Consider the following 7,615-nt stretch of genomic DNA (forward strand, 5'->3'; position numbering starts at 1 on the left):
ATTCCATTGGGGTCAGATAGACCCCAAGGACCGATTAAGGGTTAATGCTCATTGGTTCAGACAACCGTCATGCTGCGTTCTCTTCTAAAATGTTTTATTTTTTTAATCTGATTTCATGCTATTATGTATTTAAATTGTGCATGAATATTCCCAAACACGACAGTGCTATCTCTGTGTGAGATATGTGATTGTTGTCATATTTTCTATAAAAATCTAAAATACACATTTGAATTAAAATAAAAATGGATGATAAATACGCCTTTCGTATGGAATTAAATAGCAAGCACTTTGAGTGTCTTGTTCATCATATTTATATTCATATAAAAGCAACAGAACTGAAATTATATAATGTTTATCAGCAGCACAGCAAATGAGTGAGAATAACGTGATATCCTTCTTTAATCTCGTAGGTATCTGTTCCACTTCCAGAGGGCAGAACTGTCCGTCTTGACTGCAATTAGTTCCCTCCTCCCCGCATTGCAGCCGCCTGCTCTCGCCTACATTTCAGGCGAGGCGCATCTCAAACAAGCCTAATGTGTGGTGTGAGAGTCAATATGATGGAGAGGCGACCTCTTGTGGCAGTCGGACGGAAGTCCATGAACCAGATTCGTGACACTATTTTTAATGGACATATTTTCTAACATGAATTTTATAAGGATTTCATAGCATTTTTAATAAATATACAAGGTGGTAAAGTGGGTACACTTGAGACATACTTTATAGGTTGCTATGTACTGTATACAGTAACAGTTCAATCATAGAAAATAAAATGCATACAGAGTGTTTGTGTACTGGTATTACATTATGGAGACTAAATGTCAACACAAGTATAGTAATACCAGGAAATTCACATTATGGGAATATTGGTCCTCATGATGAAACAAGCTTATAAATCATACAGAATGACTGAACATGTAAAAATGCAGAAAGATTCGAGTGATGCGTAGGTTTAGGGGTAGGGTTATTGAATATATGGGTATGTGTATTGTTATTTGAGCCCGGTCTTATGAAAATGCGTATAAATAGTACACCAAATAAAAAATGAAAACTCGTGGTATTGATACTAAAAAAATGGACTTTGGCGTATATATGATATGAATGTATTCGGTGTGCATATAATACGCAGTTTTCGCGTACATATGATCCGCATCTACCCCACAACCCTAATCCTACCCATCGCAGTCAAAAGGACAAAAAGTCAATTTTTGTGTATCAATACCACAAGTTTTCATTTTCATTTGGCATACTATTTATACGCACTTTCATGAGATCGGGTTGGTTATTTTTACTGTTTGCCATATATTTCCAGGTGTTAAATATTTGTTCCTATTTTGTTTAACTGAATTTGAATTAAATAAAGCAAATAAATACATTTATTTTTAAAATGTAATTATTTAAAATTGCCAGCTTTACAGCATTACAGTTTTTGCCTATTGCTTACACATTTTTGCAGAATTTGGCTCATTATGTCAAAACTCTACACACAAGTCAGACATAGCACTTGGAGATTAACAACTCACATCTGTGCCACAATGAAACACTGCAATCAAAACTTAATACTCCTTTCTAAAAATGAAATTCCTGCAACAAAACCATACACAAAAGCACCATTTGAAATACTCTTTCATATCACCAGCAACACACTGATGGGCTTTATATAAAACACTGCAGTCTTTGTGTTTCTATTTTTAGTATCATTTTCTCAGACTCATTCTTCTGTAAAGTAGAATTTCTGCAGTAATCAAACGAGTTTTTACAAAAAACAAACATTCTTACAGAAATAAAGAAAAATATAATCACAAATCATCAAATTTAACAACAAAACAAAACAACACAAAACAAAACAAAAGCAAAAAAAACAATTACTGGATAAATTGGTATTGGGAACAAAATAAAAATGTGTGTGTGTGTGTGTGTGTGCGGTTGGGGTCTGGGGGCTTATGGATCAGCCTTCTGTTTGGATCTGGCCACAAGACCTCGTCAACATCACAGGGGATGTCCTCGCGGGTTAGGCATCATGCCTCTTCCATTGCTTGCAGAAGAGTCATGCGGGCATGTGGTTGCTGATCATATACTTTCCACCGCCACGCAGTAAAGAATTCCTCGATTGCATTTAGAAAGGGTTGGTTGTAGAATGGTTGTAGAACCTGGTCGAAAAGAACGCACACATATAATCTTAACTCAGAACATCCCAAGGAGTTACTCCCTCCACGCTGTGTCATAAAAATTAACAAATGACCAAGACAACGCCATAATTCTCTGACTAGCGTCCGGCCATACTCTCCTTATCACCTCGAGAGACTCATAAACCATGATAAGTTTGGGGATGAAATGACCGCGCTACATCTGCACAGAGTTAAGAACAAAGAACTACTTCTTTGGAGAGGTTCCAGAACCAGAGCGTTCGCGATACTGCGACCCCGCTTACCATAAACTACCTTCTGATAAACAAAAAGCGACTGACTTACAGCTTCATCTGAGCTAAGAAGATCACCAGAGCCACACAACGTGATACTCCTAATGACCTCAAGACCTCAGCTTTGGTCTCCCGCCTTCCAAAGGAATGCGCTCTTTTTCTCTTCTTCTGCAAAAGAGCACCCAAACTTTTATGGACTTTGCCAAAAGGACAATTAAGAAAAAAAAAAAACTGCTGCTATTAAATAAATATACTCAAGATGCGATATATATATGAATGTGGTATTTTATGCTTGTTTATCTTGCTGTGGTAATTAGAATTTAGGATATTTTAATCTATGACTTAACCCGTTTAGTAGGTAAAAATTATAGGTATTCGATATGACAAATACCTCATGATTGATGTCTTATATATATCTATATATATGCTTGGTGTTTTATGTTATGCATGGTGTGTTTTAGTTTGATCTTTGCCTTATAACTGTCTTTTTGAATAGATAGCCGTGTGTAGTATTGGGTTAAAGCTTATCTCAAATGCCGGAAGTTGAAATGACTGTATATGTCGATTTTCAGTCTCGTATGAATGATGACTACTTTTATAAGAAGTTTTTTATAAGAAGTATTAAGAAATGTGCCTCACACAGGGGCGGATCTACCGGGGTGGCACGGGGTGGCCCACCCCACCTGCCACCCCAGAATTATCACAGAATAAAATATAAATGTAAGCATTGTTTCATGTGCTACTTTTCAGCCGCGGTGATGACAGCGCAGGATGGTTGCACGCGCACGCAGCGCACCCAGTGTAGTCGGCTTGATTAACAAATGACTCTTATGAACCGGTTATTTTTGAGTCAAAAATACAAAGCGCAGCCCATTCACTAACAAATTGTTTTTACATTTGTTCATGAATCAGAGACTGCTTCTCGGTTTATTCAGAAGTCCTCTGAGAAATCTAATCGCGTCCGGATGTGTCTGAGATTCATCCTGTAATTGTTTGGTGATCCGATTCTCCGACCGCTCGCGCCACTTTCATCATGAAAATTCCTGAATCCTAATAAGAACTTTTTGTTAAGTGTTATTGATCTCATGAGTGTTCACTGGGCAGGAAAGTCATCTGTGTATTTGAATTGTGTGTAAGCATTTACTAATTCCTGTAATAACTAGATTAAAAAGTGTCGGTAGTGACAGCCTATGATGTCACTACCGGCACGACCACATTATAAAGGGGCGCCGGGAAAATACGTCATTCTCTTCTTCGTCTTCAATGACTGTTTTGTTTGGAGTGTGCATTCTACTGGTAAGAAACGATTTTCTACTATGGCGAGCACTAGCAAGGCGTTTGAGAGATGTGTTCATCCGTGTCCTCGTTATTTGACACCCGATGACACACACGATCTTTGCGTCTTTTGTTTGGGCGAGGAGCACGCACGTGATGTCCTCGAGGGGGCAATCTGCGTGCACTGTGAGCTTTTTTCTATGAGAAAGCTCCACTCTCGTCTGTCTCTCTTTTCGAGGAAGGAGGGACAGCTGTCTGCTTCCCGCGGCTTAAGACCCACTGCTGCTGAGGCATGGAGGAGAATGAGCTCGTGGGGCTCGCAGGTGGATCTGGCTCATGAGTTAGAGAGGGGGCTATCCTTCTTGCGCTCGTCGGCCGCGAACGAGAGTGAGTCGCTGGATGACAAGGATGCGATCTCTATGAAATCATCTGATCCAGCGGCTAGTGATCTGCTGGGTTATGCCTGAGGGCGAAGAAGTTGAGACTGAGCCCTCTCAATCCTCCTGCCCTGCGTATGATGAACTGTTGGAGGTTATGGAACGCGCCACGGCGAGGCTTGACTTGCCGTGGAAACGGGCCAAGATGGTCAAGATCAGCAGTTTTTGAAATACTCAGACCAGCCCGTCTGGCACCAACAACCATTCCACGTTCAAAGTCACTTAAATCCCCTTTCTTCCACATTCTGATGCTCGGTTTGAACTTTCAGCCTTATGCTCTTCTTGTTGGTCGAGCTGGCATTGCTCCCCTCACTATTGAGGGTCACCTATGAGCATGCCACTCCCATCTGAGCATCTGAGATCCATCTCATGCTGAGAGTTGAGTTCTCCGCTCTCCAGAGCTCTGTCATCAGCAGCCTCAGGTTGTTAGGCCTCTCTATGCCTCTCTGTTGTGTTGCTCTCCTTGTTGGTAGAGTTAGCATTGCTCCCCTCATCATAGAGGGTCACCTATGAGCATGCCACTCCCATCTGAGCATCTGAGTTCCCTCTCATGCTGAGAGTTGGGTTCTCCACTCCCTCAGAGCTCTGTGACCCTATGCTCTCCTTGTTGGTCGAGCTGGCGTTGCTCCCCTCACCATGAGGGTCACCTATGGGCATGCCGCTCCCTTCTGAGCGTCTGAGTTCCCTCTCATGCTGAGAGTTGGGTTCTCTGCTCTCCAGAACGGTGTTTCAAATCCATGTTATGATAAGTGGGCACGCTAGTCTCTGTGCACTTTCTGAAAGCCACGTTGTGGTAAGATCGCACACCAAGTGCTTTGCGATCTTTCTAAAATCCTGTATGGTATGGGTTACGCGCTGCGGCTTCTTGCTCTTTCTTTGAGTCGATCAGGTCCCGGTTTTCACCTTGGGCCCCACTCTACCTATGTATACCCAGTGATACTGACCTGAACAGGGTGTAGCTACCAAGGATCTGTTGAGGCAGTTCCTTCAGCGAACTCATGCAGAGCAAACAGTAGCCCCTGGGTGACAGGCCAAGACCTAGTTACTATCTTAGGCGCTTGGCCGTATCCCCTTAAAGGAATCTCTGCTTCTGATTCCAAGCCTTTAAGCTCTACCCTGGGTCCAGGAGGCCCGGCCCCTAACAGGTAAGTATCTGGGGTATGCAGCTCAGGTTTTGGCCGAAGGGGATAATGTCACTGACAGCCGTCGAACCGTCCCAGGGGCAACTCCCTTAGCCGGGTAGAGTTGGTACTTAGTGCTCGCCTTTTTGTGCTTGGCTTGCACTCCCCTCAGCATGGTGGCGTGGGTATTCCGTTCCCCATAGCGACCCCTAGAGGACGCAGTTCGAAGTTCCCTCGAAGGGAACGTCTCAGGTTACATATGTAACCATGGTTCCCTGAGTAGGGAACAAAGACACTGCGTCCTCTAGGCTCGTGCCATACTTCGGACGCAAGCTTCAGACGAAGAAGTGAATGACGTATTTTCCCGGCGCCCCTTTATACTGTGGTCATGCCGGTAGTGACGCCATAGGCTATCGCCGGCCAACATGTGGTGTTTTTGTATATATGCTTCAGACATGGGTCACGCTGACGGCGTTCCCCATAGCGACCCCTAGAGGACGCAGTGTCTCGTTCCCTACTCGGGGAACCATGGTTACATATGTAACCTGAGACGTTAGTCATGTTGTCAATATAACAGTGCACTCTGTTAGTATTATCTGATGTAAACTATGACAACAGTTTGGATGACAGTTACTGTATTGAAATGCAGAAGGCTGCACTTATGTATGCCATGTATTTCAAAAGTACAGATTTACACTACTGTATGTGTGATATTGATTGAAAGAGACTGGATCGAATTCACAGTTACACTTTTACTAGTGGTCTGACTTGCACAGAGAACTATAGAATACATTTTGAGCAACATGACATTAGCAATTGATAATGTAGGAAACCGCAGACAATCAGTTGCATGAATGTACCAAAGCAATCACAACTTGTTCAAAAGAATGAGAAACTGCTTTTATGATGTGCACAAGTGACTAGATGATGTGGAGGTTAAATAAAGTAGTTTTGAGAATTTCATTTTTGATCTGAGAAATACATCAAAGCGACAAAGTGAGAAAAACTGTATAACTTGACCTGTGGCCTATTTATAGACCTATTCTAAAGCCATGATTGGTTGGTGTTAAATAAAGCAATGAGTGTTTGTTCATGTGAGGAGTCAGTGTGAAGCACTGATGAATTAGTGTGGTGTTTTAAATGGTTGTGTTTGAAAAAGGAAATCAAGATACTTCCTGTTAGATTTTAGTGTGATACATAGAGAACTGTGTGTTGTGTTTTGCATAAAGTGTTTTCTGAAATTGAAAACTGAGTCAAATGGTTAGAATTAGTGTAAGGTTTTGCAGATTTGGTGTGTGCTTCTGGTGTTTGTGTGTCAGGTTTCAGAAATTGAGTGGCAAGTAAACATTTTGTGTCTAAGCAGTTGCCCCACGCTGCCCAGGGACATTTAACAACAGCCCTTTGTCCAACTATGTTACGGCCCCGACGCCTGGTTTTGACCAGATTGAAGCCTGCCTCATCCACATAGATGAACTCATGTGGCAGTTCGCCGGCATCAAAATCCAGAACTGTCTGTAACAGAAAATATTGAATAGTGTTACTGAAAACACATACAGTACAATGTCTATATTTTCTCACAAGTAGGGGCTGGGTTGGGTCAGTATAGACAAAAACTACAAGCTACAGGCAAGGCAGGTGGCAGTATAAACCCTCATTCCCACATCACAATATATAGTATGTAAAGTAAAGTGACACATACCTGCACATAATCGTGGCGCAGATCCTTGACCCTGACACTGTTGTGACCCTGTACAGCTGCTTCATTCTGAAGTTATGTTTCTGCAGGATGCGACTTAGTGTAGAAATGCTGACCCTTTTGATACTGTTGAATACATTTCTATTTGCAATTATGCGTTGTTGCAACTCACGCAGTCGGATTATTTTCTCGCACCATTTCAATGATAGCAAGCTCTTGTTGTTGAGTGAAGAGCCGTTCCCTTCCACCTTGAGGAGGTCGTCCAACCATTCTGTAGAAAATGCCACCACAAGATGTAATTGGTTAGCTTCTTTCTCACATACTGTACTTTCAAACTTTACATAGTACTGTAACATTACAATGGTATTCCTTTACATATACTTCACAGCACTACCTATTTGTGTATAGTACAGTTAGTACAGTAATACTGTAATATGATACATATGAAAGGTACGCGCACAGAATCACGCTTTACATCAAGTTCATCATTCCTGATCCTGAGACACTTTACTGCAGAGTTTAGTTTCAACTCTCCTGAATTGACTAATTTGAGCCTTTTAGCTTTGTTGGATTTAACTTGAACTAAGCATTTGATGCATTGCACCATTGAAACTGACAGTCGTTTGTAAAAGGTTTGTAGCAACTACATCAATATGGAAGGAAAACCACA

Source organism: Onychostoma macrolepis, chromosome 07 (assembly GCF_012432095.1).
Source record: "Onychostoma macrolepis isolate SWU-2019 chromosome 07, ASM1243209v1, whole genome shotgun sequence".
NCBI classification, from domain to species: domain Eukaryota; kingdom Metazoa; phylum Chordata; class Actinopteri; order Cypriniformes; family Cyprinidae; genus Onychostoma; species Onychostoma macrolepis.